The following is a 15,623-nucleotide window of genomic DNA, read 5'->3' as shown; positions in this document are numbered from 1 at the left end:
GAGCGCCATAGTCTGAGTCTCTGGGTTGGCAGGTTGGCAGTGAGAAGAGCTGGTGGCCTTGGTGTCAGGCTCCTGCCAGGGGTGTCCAGGACCCAGCAGGCTGGTCTAGGAGTGCTCCAAACACGGTGAAGTGCTCCTTTGGGACTTGTGAGGCTGATCCGTGCTGAGGGGAGGGGCTGCAAGCCCTTCCTGATTCAGGATGTAGGTGGAGACTTCTCATGTTCACCTCTGTCGAGCTCTTCTTTCCTGAGCACATGACAGGGTTCCGTATTCCAGGCCTCTGCTGTTTGGTGAGCTGTCTCAATGGTTGTAGCCAGTGCGTTGTGGTTGGAAGTGATGTATTTGTTTAATTACCAGCATGAGACTCAGCTCCGTTTTCCCTCTGTGGCAGCAAATCCCCTGAACATCGTGTTGAGATGGTGGCTTCATAAGGTGTGGAGAATGATTACAGAACATTCTGTAATGCAGCAGAACCTCCCTCCCTTTCCGTTGACCCACATTAGGCTTATAGTTTGAGCAGTAGTCAAGATTGTATTATTTTACATCATTAAGATTCATGAGTTGTTTGTTACAGCAGCTTAACTTAACCAACCTCGTGCTTAGCACCATGTCTGAAAGGGGGCTGCAGGTGAGCAAATGAACTCAGAGAGGAGAATTGACTTGCTTAGGGCCACACAGCAAGCAGGCGAGGTAAGCCTGGCCCCTGGTCTGCTCCCTCCCCAGGCTGATGCTCTTCCCATGTCTCACTTCAATCCCAGGGCCAGTGGTCAAGTTAGGGAAGATTTTCAGTGCGGCTCTTGTCACTAGGACTTCAGAGAATAAAAGAGCCTGAGGCTTGGGTCGGGAGGAGTCTTGGAGGTGAGGGCAGGGTGGTTGAGGGTGGGGTCTGCATCCAGGCTTGACCATCCGATAATTCTGTAGGCTCGGGCAGGTTATGTCACCTCTCTGAGCCTCTCTGTCCTCGTCTGTGAAATGGGCAATACTTATACCTACTTCATAGAGTCATTCGGGTTGTTGTGAAGAGTAGATGAAATAATGCACGTAAAAACTCAGCACGGAGCTTGTTTTCAGGGCTCAGTGACTTGGTGTTTATCACTGTTAGCATTATTATTACATTATCGATTCCATACTCTCTTCTGAAGGAACTCTGAGGCATAACAATTTCAGCTCAAAGATGGCTCTTCTGTGGGGCTGGTTCCAGAGGAGATGGTGGCTTCATGATCTGGAATCTTCTGTGTTTCCTCCCTTCTTCCCATGCCTCCCACCTACCAGGTCCCCAGCACCTCCCGCAGCCTGGCAAAACTGTTTCTTGGGGAAGGACTCGGGGGAAGGAACGCTACGGGGCAGCTCATCCCATATCCCCCTTTCGCAAATGAGATGGTGAGGCCCAGAGAGGTTAGGGACTTGGCCAAGCTCACACAGCTCATTACAGGTGGAACCAGCTGGATCTTCATTGTAAACTGGAACCACTGAGCCCCTTCTCTCCAGGCAATCTGTCGCGTTTAAGGGATGAAATAGGACAGTCCTACTAAAGCAGTGCTTCTTGACCAGGGATGATTTTCCCTCCTGGGGACATTGAGCAATATCTGGGACATTTTTGGTTGTCACAACTCTGGGGTGGGGATGCTACTGGTATCTAGAGGGTAGAGGCAGAGAAAGCTGCTAAACATCCCACAGTGCTCAGGAGAGCACCCACAACAAGGATTATCCTACCCTAAATGCCACTAGTGCTGAAGTTGAGAAATCCTGTACTAAAAGAATTTCAGAGATCAGAAAGGGAAGTTAGTTTGGGGACCTACGGACAACCATCCTATTCCGCCCCCCCTCCCCATGAGACGGCAGAATAACAATAGCAAAGGGCTTTCACAGCACCGTGGCATTTAAGCCTCACGATAACCCCAGATGGTAGGTGTGACTGTCCCATTTTATAGACATGGAAACAGGCAGGACATGGGCAGTGGCAGGACTAGAAGCCAGATATTCTGATGGCAAGGTTCTTTTCTTCCAACGACACCCCAGCTTCTCCCCATCCTAGGGCCAGGCCCCGAATGAGACAGAGTCGCTAGAATCTGGGGAAGGAAGGACCTGGGACTATTTAGAAGACAACTTCCCAGCTACGTAAAATAAATGATGCAGTAAATTCCACTTCACTGGTCTCACTGATCAAAGAAAAGGATCATCACAAAAAACAAATCCTGGGTCTTGGGAACTTCAGGGTGAGTGTGAAATTTTAACCAAAAGTATTCAGCTGGGAAGATGTACAGCAGCGAGCTGGGGCCGTTCGCACACTACCGGCACTAACTGACAGGTTTGTGGACCCTGGAGAGAGACAATATCTGCTCGGAATAGAGACTAATATTGAGTTTCTTTTCAAAGAGTGAACTGTCGTCTTGCTTCCTGTTCCCGGTCACCTGCAGAGTGCTGTGCTAGCTGGCTTTCCAACAGAACTGGTGATTGGACTTTGAGATGCGATGTCTCAGCTCCTGGCTGTGGGGCTACCACACTGAGAAAGGCCAGGGCTAGCCGGAAGGTTCGCACCACCCCACTCTGTCAGGCCTTCTTCAGGAGCAAAGGGTCAGTCCTGTCACCCACTCCTCATCCTCATACTTGCCAGAATGCTTTCACATGCATGCAGATTAGCTTCGAATGTAATTATAATTGGTCTCTGGTCATATGATGTTGACCGATTTATCATTTATTGAACATCGACTATATGCTGGAGATTAGGTGGCGAGCAAACTGCATAGGCCTCAGAACTCATGGAACTTATTACTTGAGATATCGGGAGGTTGGGGTGGACACAACCAATATGTGTGACAGATGTGACAAATGTGACAATGGCATCACAGAAGATTGATCCGTTGGCTCTCAGAGCATTAGGGAACGCCTCCTGGAGGAAGGGACATCCGAGCTACCATTTAAAGGACGGTGAGGAGTTTGTGATAACTTACGCTCTTAGAATCTCTCCATTCAAACCCCTTCATTAAGTTTCTCAGAACCCAGAACTGGGAACCACTGGGTGTGATAAGCTGAATGGCTTCCCTGGATGAGCTATAATTTCTCCTGGAGGCCTGGCTCGGAGTCGGGGCAGGTGTGCCAACAAAGGTAAGATTTTGTTCACTTCATCCACCAGCCAGTACAAATAAACTGAGCACCTATTGTGTTCCAGGCACCAGGCCAGGCCCTGGGTGTGCAGAACGTGGAGCTTAAGTGAAGCTGAAGAGACAGACCTAAGGGCGATTCTGACACAGAAATGTGGCGCCACCATACTCCACATGGTACCTTTCTTGCTCTTAAATGCTCGTGTGCAGTCAAAGGTAGCACATTTATCAAGGAATGAAAACGAGAAGGAAACCAGGCAGCCAACAAGAAAATGCTGTTCCCTGAGCCTGGGTTATTCCCCCCACCATGTGGCCTGCTTACCTGTTCTTCAGTTCAGCTCAACAGGTATATCTTCAGTGATGCTTTCCAAGTCCCCAGGTCCTCACACTGGCCCTTTCTTGGCCTCCATGACACGTATCACAGATTGTAATCCCATGCTCTGCGATGACTGGTTAATGCCACACCCCCACTAATCTGTGAGGTTCTCAGGGGTAGGGACCGTTTTTGTTTTGCATCCCCAGGGATGCTGGCATACAGTAGGTGCTCAGTACATGTCTGTAGGATAAATGAATAATAGGTAGATGTGGTGGTTATGCCCACAGCGAGGATATCTTGGACTGCCCGTCTGCCTTCTCTCTGAAAAACCATTCAACATATTTTCAGATTCCTCTCGACGTTAACACCCCTAAACATTCCAACGGCGAATTTAGTTGAATAGCCCCAATCTTCAGATGAGGAAGTCAAGACATGACACTCCAGGCTCCTCCTGTCAGCCGAGCTCACCTGGGCTGAAGATGGAATATCCCTCTAGTGAATGGGTTCTGTACTTGGGTTGTGCATTTGAGCCACCCAAGGACCTGTGAGAAATGCCAGTGCCCAGGGAACCCTGGGATTCTGATTCGGTTGCTAGGGGTGGACTCTGGTATCGGCATTGTTAAAATGCTCCCAGCTGATTTCCCAGCAGCCCTGGTGGGGGACACAACTCTAGTTATAGCCAGAGAACCAGAGGGCTGGTGCTACTCACATTTTACCCATGAGGCACCAGAAGCTCAGAGAGAGGCAGATTTCACTGAAGGTCACACCGCAAGTGGGAGGCCCAGCACCCTGGAGAGCACCCCTGAGGCTGTTCCCCTGTGCAGGGGGAACCTTCCCTTGAAACCCCTCAGCCTGCCCATCCCAGAGCAGGGTGACTGTCAGACAGAGAAAAGATGGCCATGCAGAATGAGCCTCAGAGCCCCCACACCAGGATCTGAGGGAAGAGCAGCCAGCTCTTTCCCCAGGCTCACAGGAATGCTCTGTCTCCCTTCCTATCTGTCCTCCCCTTTGCTGGAGCATGGCAGCATCGCGCATGGCTTCTAACGGGGCTGGGACTGCTTGGGGACCAGAGGCTAATCCCAAGTCTGGGGCCTGTTCAGAGGCAGCCTTTCGTGGACCAGAGTTTCTGGAGCCTCATGGAGAAAAGGCCACACCGGGCAGCCCACAGGAGCCAGGAGAGGCTCCTCCACTGGGTGGAAACTTGGCCTCAGTTGTCTGCCTTGCATACCCATTCCTGGCGGAGGACTGGAATGCCACCGCCCAAATGGGCTCCGTGATGGATGTAGAGAAGCAACCAAATGTCCCTCATTAATCACCAGCTCCATCTGGCTCCCCGCCTGATGATTTTCAGCTGACTTGAAAAAGACCCAATTAGATCACAACATTTTGACAATGTATCTTGTGGCATGAACAGGTCCAGATCGAGGCTATGATTTCATCATCTGGGAGGGAGGAAGGAACTGGGGCGTGGGTCATGCACAGTGCTTGGGGAGACGTAGGAGCCTTCTCGTGAAACCAGAGTGCAGCCCACTTTCCTTTGGCCAATGACCCTGTCAATCCCGGGGCCGGTAGGAACTGCAGGATGATGAGTATCCTTTGGTTTGGGTGGAAAAGGCCTGGGTTAGGGAGTATGAGGTAGAGCTGAGAGGATGGACAGCCAGAAAGGACCAAATAGCCAGCATGGCATGTGGGTGTTGGACGTGAACCAGAATTAGAAATAGAGATGTGACTCAGGCCAGGCCTGTCCTAACTTGTGCACCAGCAAGATGCTGGGAGACCTGGCTCCTCAGCCCAGAAACAAGTGGTTTTGAGTTCCTGGTGGTTCCAGCCCCCTTTAGATGGGCTCAGCAGATCCTAGAGATTCCTACACCCTCCTTGCAGAGTTGGGACTGTACCAGTGGTCCGTCGTTGGTGGTTAGAGTCATTTCCGTGAGACCACAGCTTGTGTTTCTTAAACACTATGGATTCGGTGGCCCCCTTGAAGGTCTTTGTGGGGAACTCACCAAGAGTGAGCACCCACAGACAGATTACCACCACCTTAGGTTTGCTCCCCCTCCCTTGCCTGTGCACCCAGAGGTGCCTTAGGAGTAGAAAAGCAAATTAGGGATCTCTCCCAACAAATTCATTTCCCCAGCTTCCAGGCTACACGTGAGGTGCATTGGCACACTGGGGTGAGGAACCAGTCTTCCTTTCTGGGCAGGACTTCCAAGTCAGGCAGCCTTCCAGGTCGGGGAGGGCCTTGGCTGCACCAGCCTGCCATGGCCCTTTCTGGTTATATGGGTGCAGATTCTGGGAGAACGGGGCCTGATTTGTGGACCTGCCCACTCCCTCCCCTGGAAAGGCTAGCATGGAGGCCCCCAGCAGACCCCTCGCTCATAGTCCTCACCTCATACACACCCAGCAGGTAGATATACACCCCACCCATTTCATTTCCACAAGTCAAGTCGGACTCCTTGTTTCATGGCCTGTTTTGTCATGTGTAGGCACGTGCATACATGCACGCACGCGCACACACACACTATTCCCACATTGTCTCACCACCCTTTACCCCACTTCCTCATAATCTTTAAGTACTTCTTACTCCCATTCCCTCCTCTGCCCTGTTCACAGGCACGCACACCTGCTCACCTGCACGCACTCACCACGTTTACAAACATCGTACCTCCCTCCCGCCTCCGACCTCACACAGACTCACATAGGGTAGCGAGCCCTCCAGGGGTTCCATCTCAGGGCCCCTCGGTTCCAGTGCACACATGCCTGCACATTTGCACATGCATGTGGTACACATGCAAGTATGCATATGTGCTCCCTTAGACACTTGGTTGGTTGGGAGCTGAGCCTGGCAGGTGACCAGGCACAGCTGCCATCCTGGAGAGAGCCCATGTGTGTAGGGCAGAGTACTGAACGTCTGACCTATAGAGATCTGATTTTCAAATAGATCTGTCACCAAGTTCCCCTATGGCCGGGCTTACTCTTCTCGGCATGGCTTCGGGAGTTCTGAGCCAGTTCCTTCAGGAGCTTGTTTCTTTCCCATCTCTTTCTGGCTAAAGTCTGTTTCCCCCCTGCCTAGGATTCAGTTTCTCTCTGGGCTTTTATGTGCATCCTCAGCCCAGCTCTGAGTTGAGGGTCTTTCTTTCCAAAGCTGCCCCTCAGGAACCCGAGCATGTGCTGGCCCTCAGGAAGAGTCGTGTCTAGTATGCTCGTGGGAGTGCAGGACCACTGCCAAGGACAGATAGGGCTGGTTCTTGCTTTGGGTCAGACAAGCCTCCCGTCTTTGAAAAATGATGATGGTCTTTGAGGGGCTAATATGATCAAGGACTCTTCCGGAACCCTTGATCTATGAGCCTCAGGTGTCGCTGAGATATTGCTCACGCCCACTTAAACCATCCCCAGCTGCAGCACTGCCTTATCAGGTTTGTTTGATGTATTACTCAGAACCTTTTTATTTGCAAATGACAGAAACCCAACTCAAATAGGCTTAAGCAAAAAATAAATCGGTTGGCTTAGGTAACCAGGAGGATGAGGAGGAGTGCTTCTGGGGTTTGGACAGCTGCCAGACTCTCCGTCTCTCCATGGATGTTCCTGTGTTGGCCTTGTGCTCGTAGACGCCTCCATAGCTGCCAGAAGCTAGAGACATACCCACAAGGTTTGTTATCGTAGGAAGGAAAGCTATTACCCTTTTCCTCCTAGTTTGGAAAAAATGGAGATCTCTGATTGGCTTATTTTGAGTCATGTGCCATCCTAAGACCAGTCACTGTTTCTAGGTGTTCTACTGGAATTGGTCCACCCACTAAGATCCCACTTTCATGGCCAGAGTGGTAGAGCCCTTCGAGACCTCTGAAGGAAGAGCAGGGGGAAGGGATCCACAGGGGTCCATTACAATTGGCTTCCGCTCCTTCCCTGCCCCCAGCCCTCCCATCCAGGATGTGGGCAATAAAAACAGTAGTACAGGGAATCTTTTCTTGGCATAATCGTCTCCATTTGCAAGCTCCCCGGCAAGCCTCTGCCCCAGGACCCCTGCTTAAGGCCCTCGAAGAGGTATCCCTCATCCCTCCATCTCCAACGGGCTTGGGGGCTCCTCTTGAGGAATACCCAAGATGGAGCTAAGTGGAGCCCTGTTTACAAAGTTTAGCCCCGAGGTCCACCTCAGCCTCTGAGCTGTCTCATTCCTATAGGGGCGCCCCTTGAAACTCATGCTGACCATGGCCCACTGCATCATGAGCTGGGCTTGTCAAGTATCATGTCTTAATCTAGTCTAGTTCAGGGGTCAGCTGGGCATGGAACTTCCCTGTCCTTTTTTTATTATTATTATTTTAATTTCTGTGTGCACTCATGGGCTGAGTCTTCCTGTTGATGCTGGCATTTCTGTGTTGGTCAGGTTGGAACGTGGTCCACATGAACCTCTGTAGTCTCCCCGCCCCCGCCATGTCCCCAGATCCTGATGAGTGACCTGTAGTTGAGTGAGTTAAAGCTGGGAAAGTATTTCAAGTCTTTGGACATGAAATAATCCATAATTTGTTCCAGTTTCCCTTAGAGGATTTTGATGGTACTCCTGGGTGAACTGACTTGGGCAGACTGCTGATTAATTGGATTATCACCACCACCACCACATTTGTATGTTATAATAATGCCTAGTAATAATAATAGCAAATTCTGCCACTTTTAAACCTTCCTATGTGCCAGGCACTGCATTCATCTCTCTTCATAAAGCCTGTGAGGCTCCCATTTGACAGATAAAAGAATCTAAGGCTCAGAGAAGTTGAGGAACTCCTCCAAGATCACACAGCTAACCCAAAATTCGAATCCCGATTTCTGTGATTCCAAAGCCTCTATGTTTGACCACCGTACCATATGTTTCAAAGAGTCCCAAACTGGAAACAACCCACATGCTCATTGATACCGGAGTAATGATATCCAAACCACAGAATAGTAAGCAGCTGTTTGAAAACAATCTATGCCTGCATGTTCTATTATGGAATGATTTCGAAGACAATAGGTAAGTGAAAAATAACAAATCACAAAAGCTAAGTACAGAACCATTTCATTTATGTATTCTCCAATCACACAACAAGACTGTAGAGCTCTATACATTCCTGCACGTGTGGAGAAAAAGGCCAGAGAGCATGTGCCAGCTGGGGAGGGGAGTGGATCTGCGTGAGGGCCGAGCTCTTTGGCTTGATCTGTATTTCTGGGGCATTTTAGATGAACTTGACTTCCTGCATTCCCTGCATAATTAGAGGGGAAACTTGTGTCCTTACTGGGAGTTTTTGTCTGCCTAGGTTTATATCCCGGCCCTGCCATTGAGAGCTTTGGGAACCCCCAAGTCACTTATCTCTGTTTCCACATCTGTAACATGAGAATGATCAGCAGTACCACCACCATCACAACAATGACAACTGCTTAACCATTCTATACACTCTTAGTTCCCTCTTTCTTCTAACACTAATAATAATAATAATAATAATAATAATAATAATAATAATAATAAATAATCATCTCAACGGGTTAATGTAAGGTTTCCCGACCATAGCACTGTTGACATTTTACGCTGGATCGTTCTTTGTTGTGGGGGGCTGTCCTGTCCAGTGCTGGATGTTTAGCAACATCCCTAGTGTCTACTCACTAGGTGCCAGTAGCACCCCCTTATCCCATTATGACAATGGGGTGGGGGGACAAAATTGTTCTGGCTGTGAACCATTGGGTTAATGTGATTGGAAAATGAGTTAATCCATGTAGAAAGTGCTTAGGACAGTGCCTGGCACAGAGTAAGCCCTGCTGAAAGTTCTCTTTAATTAATTTAAGGGAGGATGAAGGTGAATGGGATACCCTTCCCACTCATGCGTGTAAAGGTTGGTGCAGGGGGAGAATTCAGGGCAGAAAGTCAGGTGCCTGAGCTCTGCTTCTGCCCCTGCTCCTCAGTGTTGGGGGACTTTGGGCTCACCTCTTGGGGCCTCAGTTTCCTTATCTGTGATAAATGTGGGGGTGTAACCAGGGCCTGCATGCTGATACTCAGTTCCCTAGGGAGCCCTCCTCCATCTCTTACAGACAGAGGGTGATGGGGAATCAGCCCCTGCCAGCTCCCCTTCATGGCGGCCTGGGCTGCTGGCTCGGCCCCTCTGGGAATGCTTCTTAGACGACCCCCCACCCCCCACGCACACAACTGGGGAGCAGATGTGGCTTGTGAGGCTGTTGTCCAGACACAGGTGGTACCACCTGCCACAAGTTCCTTGATTCTTGATCATCCTACAATCACTTTTGGCCCCGAAACAATTTGCCGGGTGAAGGGAGAGGAGGGCCTGGAGGGAAAGGAGGAAGAAAGGGAGGGAGATGGGGGGGGTTCGGGGTTAAGAGTGGCCTTTGAAGTTTGCAACCATCTTATATAAAACATCCTCAGTCATTCCCCATTTGGATGATGTCAGGAGAGCACATTACCATCCCGAGATCAAATGCAACAGCAAGAATCACTTGTTGCTCACCAGGCTACAGTCATATATCAAGTATTCCAGGCACATGCAATTCGTAACTTTCCCCGAAACAGATTGATATTTTCCTCTTCCACTTTCTGGAAAGGAGACATCTGACTTTGCTTCGAGCGCAGTTTGGGAGGCAGTGGGTGAATTAAACCAGCGCCCGTGGTTTTCGCATGGGGCCGGCTACGCGACCAGCAGCATGCTTCTCCCTCTGCACGCTTCTCCCTCTGCTTTGTGTTCACTTGGGGAGTAACTTTCCCCGAAACAGATTGATATTTTCCTCTTCCACTTTCTGGAAAGGAGACATCTGACTTTGCTTCGAGCGCAGTTTGGGAGGCAGTGGGTGAATTAAACCAGCGCCCGTGGTTTTCGCATGGGGCCGGCTACGCGACCAGCTGCATGCTTCTCCCTCTGCATGCTTCTCCCTCTGCTTTGTGTTCACTTGGGGAAGGGAGGTTTGCTATCAGAACCACGCAGTGAACAAGAAGTCCAAATTATTCTCCTAGCCGCTCCAGAATTTGGCCTAAATGATAAATAGAGCCACAGGGGTTGCCTGTTTGTTTGTTTGTTTGTTTGTTTTTTCTTCCCCTGAAATGTTCTTGTCTTTCTCTTTTACTTTTTGGTTATTTTGAACCCGAGGGATCTTCCTAGTGCAGAGGTCCTGGAGTGAGTACTCCTTCCAGAAGAACCTGGAAAACTGGGAGATGAGGATTTTCTCTGGGTTTCGCTCTCCTGACGACTGTAAGTTTTTCAGAGCTGATGACCCCTTCCGGATCCCCAGAGTCAGCCCTTCTGTTACAGATGAGGAACTGGACGCCCAGAAAGGGAAGGCAATCGGCCAAGGTCACGTAGCCTTGACTTGGGGCAGTTTGTTTACCCTCTCTGGGTGTCACTGCCCTTATTCGCGAACACCGAGTTGAGCGTTGGGAAGCCGTGAGAGGACAGAAGTCCTTTGGGCAATCGTGACGTGTCACCCGAAGGCAGGCTCCTCTCACACGCTGTCAGCCATGTTGGGAGCTGGAACCCTGAACCGAAATCTGACTGAGGTTACCTGCTCTTTTGCTTTCTGCTTCTCTCCCTGATTTTACACATCTGCGGTAAATGCACAGAGGCTGAGCTTGGAGTAAATGCAGGCAGATTTCTGAGAGCCCTTTGTGAACTAGGGTCACCGTGTGTCCAGTGGAATGAGTCAGGTTGTGGTCCCCTCAAACCTGCTGGGAGAAGAGAACAGGCCAACGCTGACTTCACCCTGATGGCTTCTGGCGTGGGATGTCTGCATGTCCCTTCATGGAGAGAGATGGGTTGTTTGACATCAGTCCACCCCGGCCCCTTAGTCTCACCTGTGGGTGATGTTTGGAGCTGCCCGACACCAGCCTACCCCACGATAGGCAGCATAGCTCAGTGGTTTGCGTGGGCTTTGCGGACATTGCCTGGGTTCAAATCCAGCACCACCAGTTACTAGCTGTGTAAACCTGATCAAGCTATTCAATTTTTCTGAGACTCGGTTTTCAACATTTTAATTTCTTTTTAGAAATTATAACTTAATGCTCATATAAAAGAAGACAAGCAACATACAAGTGAATGATGAATCCTTGTGAACTCAGTTCCCAGCATAAGACCTTTCCCAGCATCTTCACAACAGCCACGGGCCCCTTCCCGTCAACCCGCTACCTTCACCGCTGAAGAAGCCGTGATCTGGAATGTGTCTGTGGTCGCCTTCCTTAAAAACAAAACAAAATATGTTTATTATTTATATCAGCATCCCTAAATAACATGCCGCTTATTTTTGCTTCTTTTTTTCTTTTATTTTTTTTCCGAGTTTTAAAAAGTTGTATTGTACTGTATGGGGTTTTCTGTGATTTGTTTTCTTCTTCACTTAAATATATTTCTAAGATTGATCCTTGTTATTGTGTGAGGCTGTGTTTTTTCCTACTGGAGAGTATCCCATTGCACGAATATACCACAATTTAGTTACCCAGCCATTTTCTTGATGGGCATTTGGGTTGTATACAGTTTTTGTTGTTTTTTTTAACAACTGAAAACAGCACTTTTAGTACGTGCCTCCTACGGCATGAATGCCTTGAGTTTCTGTAGGACGTACATATAGAAGTGGAATTGCTGAATCTTAGGGGACAAGAATATTCAATTTTATGGAATAGCATCATTATTTTGCAGTGCGCTTGTATGATAAGCGTCCATCTTTTCATTTGTAATGCGAATGCCAACCTCATAGCATCGATGTAAGAATTAAATGCATGCAGGGCACACAAAACAGTTAGCACAGTGCCTATGCACAGGAGATGTTTGGACAGTAGCTGTTACTAGCTGGCTCCGTTCTCTAGCAGAATTTGGGGAAGTCCTTATCCATCTTGAGTAATTCATCCTGCTGCTGTTCATCCTGACACTTCACCGGAGTCTGCCTTGTGATTCGTACTATAGGGCTTATAAACCGCCATTAGTTTTTCTTACCACACAGCATCTTGGTGTTACAGCCTGCCACCGCACAGTGTTTGTCACACGGGCTCTCTCGCGCTATGCTTCAGTTAGAACAAGACCCCGAAGATAACTTTTAGGACACCAATGCTTCTCACACTTTAATGGGGACTTGCAAACATGCAGATCTTGATTCAGTCGGTCTGGGGCAGCTCCAAGACTCTGCATTTCTAACACCTCCCAGTGAGGCTGCGGGGTGGTCATGGGCAGTGGGCGGGAAATGCTTTTGCAAAGGGTGAGCTCAAGCTGAGTCCTGCTGGAAGCCCCATGGTAGCCAGGCTGTGGCGGGGCGAAACAGGCCCAGACCAAGGAGCAGGGCTTGCGGAGGAGCAGCGTGAATTGGTAAGGCCCCTTCTACCTTGTAGGGCCAGCTGTTCCTCCAAGAAGTCTTTTAGTGACTTTATAAAGAGTTGCTCCAGGCGATTAATAACAGGAGGGGAGCAGAATGAGGTGACCGCAACTGCCTGGCACTGTTCCTTCCAGAACATTCCAAAGAAGAGCCTAAGGAAGTAGCTTTCCATCGTTGGTTAGGACTCTTGTTTTGGGTGAGACTCTCATTTTTCTCACCCAGTTTACCTTGGAGCGCAGGAAAGCGCTGGTCCGATGCAGTTGGCTCCAGTTCCCATCTCCTCCGGGAATCGGGAGATGATGGACAGGGAGAGAGTGCAGGGTCTGCTCAGATGTATGGCCTGGGGGCATACCTTCCCCTGTCACCCTGTCTCTGGGTGAAAGGATCACTTGGCTTTTCAAAGCCAAGAGCTTCTTGGGATAGTCCAAGTACAGGGTATTTCTTCAGAACGTACACATGACAAAACTTGTATTCTTTGGTGATCTCAGCATGTTGGGCTTTAGGAGATTTTTGTTTGTTTGTTTTGTTTTAAGTTAGAGACCGATGCTCTTCCCTCATCTCCATCTTTGCTGTTGACAGCCAGACACCCAGGAAAGCACGCAAACACAGTTATACGGCTTGTCGCCAAAGCTATTTATCACTTCTCATCCTGTGCGTGGCTCCTAACATGAGACACCCAAACACACCTAAACGGGACACTTCTTTCGTCTTGTCTTAAGTGAAAATTTTCAAGCGATATCTGTCAGGAGAGTGGTGACTCAGATTTTCCGACATGTAAGCCCAGATCCACATGTCCAGACCTCTAGGAGGATGCTATGTGACATGTGAGGTCACAAAACCCTTATGACGCAGTGGTTCCCAAGGTTTCACTTAAGAGCCACCTTGGTAAGAAGTAGTGAAAGGAACTGACGATCGTGAAGGGAGAGCTCGTACCACCCCCAGACAATGCCAGCAAGTAGCTGTACGACCCCACGTGCCTCTCCCCACCACTCTGCACTGTGGTCTGATCATTTGAAAAATAATCAGCAACTTTCAAACATTTTGTAAAACAGAGCCCTTTGGTCAAACGAAATCTTAAATGGAGCCTCAGGATAGGACAGTTGAGGTGAAACAGATTTGGTTGAGGCCGAGTTGGGGTTACAGAGTTCTGCTTGCTTTCTCCCTTGCAACCACGGGAGTCCTCAGGGCCACTTTTAGGAACCACAGTGCTCCACGGAACACAGTTCGAAAACCATGAAACTCAATAAACCCCAAAGCCCTTTTGCCATTGATGGCCTACCAAGGGATGGTAAGATGGCTGAGTTGGGGATGTGGAGTGTTATGGGCTGAATTGTGTTTCTCTAAAACTCATATGTTGAAGTCTTAATCCTCAGTACTATAGAATATGACTATTTTTTTCTTTTTTGAAGATAGGGTCTTAAAAAGATAATGAGGTTACAATAATGTCACTAGGCCAGACCCTAATCTAGTATGACTGGTGTCCTTATAAGAAGAGATCAGGGCACAGACACACACACACAGGGAAGACCGTGTGAAGATGCTGGAAGGAGAGAGGCCTCAGAAGAACAATCCTGCTGACACCTTGATCTTGAACTTCTAGCCTCCTTGACTGAGAAAATAAACTTCTGTTTAAGCCACCCACTCATGGCAGCCCTGTGAACTAAGAGAATGGGAACGGGGAGGAGGATGGCTTCTGGCACAGGTCATCATTTTAAGAAATTCTCTTTATCCCACTCTGAAATGACTAGGAAACATTGTATGTCTTTTCTCAGAGGGTCTGCGTCCATATTCTTTACAGGGGATGTGCTCCTGGTCTCCCAAGGAGCACATCCCTTTCTTTGGGAGGATAAGAGACTTCTTGAATATGGTAGTGACCAGCAGGGAGTGTGGGTTCTGGGGCCATCCATAGGGATGGCGATGGTGGACATGGTGACCAGAACCTTGGGAAGGCCTCACAGTGGTTCTTGGTCTGTGAAAGTCTGGATACTGGAAGTTGCTGGAAATATAACCCAAGATTTATTTTTTTCTGATCCAATTGTACTAATCTAGCACCCATAGTAATAATAGTCATCAGTGGTAGAGCAGTGTGAAACTAGCAATTTTCACTTCACAGGAATTTGTCTGGGAAAATAACAGTTTTTAACCTTTGGAAACTGCCATTTGGTTTCACAAAAAAATCAAGGTGGAAAGAAATGTAGGAGAACATTTTCAGTTTTTCACGAACTTGATTTTGGCAGAGGTGGCCGCCGTCTTCCGTCTCACTTAATGGTGAGAGGGTCCGCCATGGTGTGGCACTGGAACAGAAGTGAGGTTGGCGGAAGATGGAAGCGGGTGTGGAGAGTCCAGGCGGTGCCATCAGTGTCCTTCAGGGGCCTCTCTGGGGAAGGGGTAGGGTGGGATAGGTAGCACCAGGCTCCGGGCAAGCAAAAAGGGACATAGGACTTTGGGACAAATCATTATCTTCTTTGACATCTTGCCCTGGCTTGTCTGGGAAAGGATGAAGTTTATTTATCAGCAGCAGTTTATGAAGGTCCCTTTCATTCAAGTATCAGAAATTGACCATATGGATCTGGCTCAGGCCTTCTTGGCGTTTTAAATATGCAGGATTTATTTGCTCAGCCACTTACCCAGTTTCCTTTGTACCTCGCATGTATGCAGTCACAACAGAGACTGCCCAGGTGTGTGTGTGTGTGTGTGTGTGTGGTGGGGGAGGGAGATGGCAAAACTGAGGGCAAGGCATATAAATAGTAGAATACGATGTCACATCTTTACACTTGAGAGATTGGAACTCACAGAAGAGACAGAATTCCTGCTCAGGAAACATCTGGAAAACAGCAGTGGGGCAAACAAAAGTAGGTCAAAGTGCAAAGCCTGGCTCCAAAAAAAAAAAAAAA

General features: G+C 48.9%; 1 long non-coding RNA gene across 1 annotated transcript in view; it reads left to right on the top strand.

The window, feature by feature from the left end:
- The window catches only part of LOC112470122, a 57,021-nt gene extending 45,231 nt beyond the window's left edge, over positions 1-11,790 (top strand). Inside the window, exons 2-3 of the long non-coding RNA XR_003042834.1 lie at positions 10,527-10,628; positions 11,419-11,790. This is a non-coding gene — a long non-coding RNA (uncharacterized LOC112470122). The remainder of the gene's footprint in view (positions 1-10,526; positions 10,629-11,418) is intronic.
- The last annotated feature ends 3,833 nt before the right edge of the window (positions 11,791-15,623 follow it).

Source organism: Pteropus alecto, unplaced genomic scaffold, assembly GCF_000325575.1.
Source record: "Pteropus alecto unplaced genomic scaffold, ASM32557v1 scaffold177, whole genome shotgun sequence".
NCBI lineage: Eukaryota > Metazoa > Chordata > Mammalia > Chiroptera > Pteropodidae > Pteropus > Pteropus alecto.
Note: the sequence above shows the minus strand (reverse complement) of the source record. Positions and strands in the feature narration are given on the sequence as shown.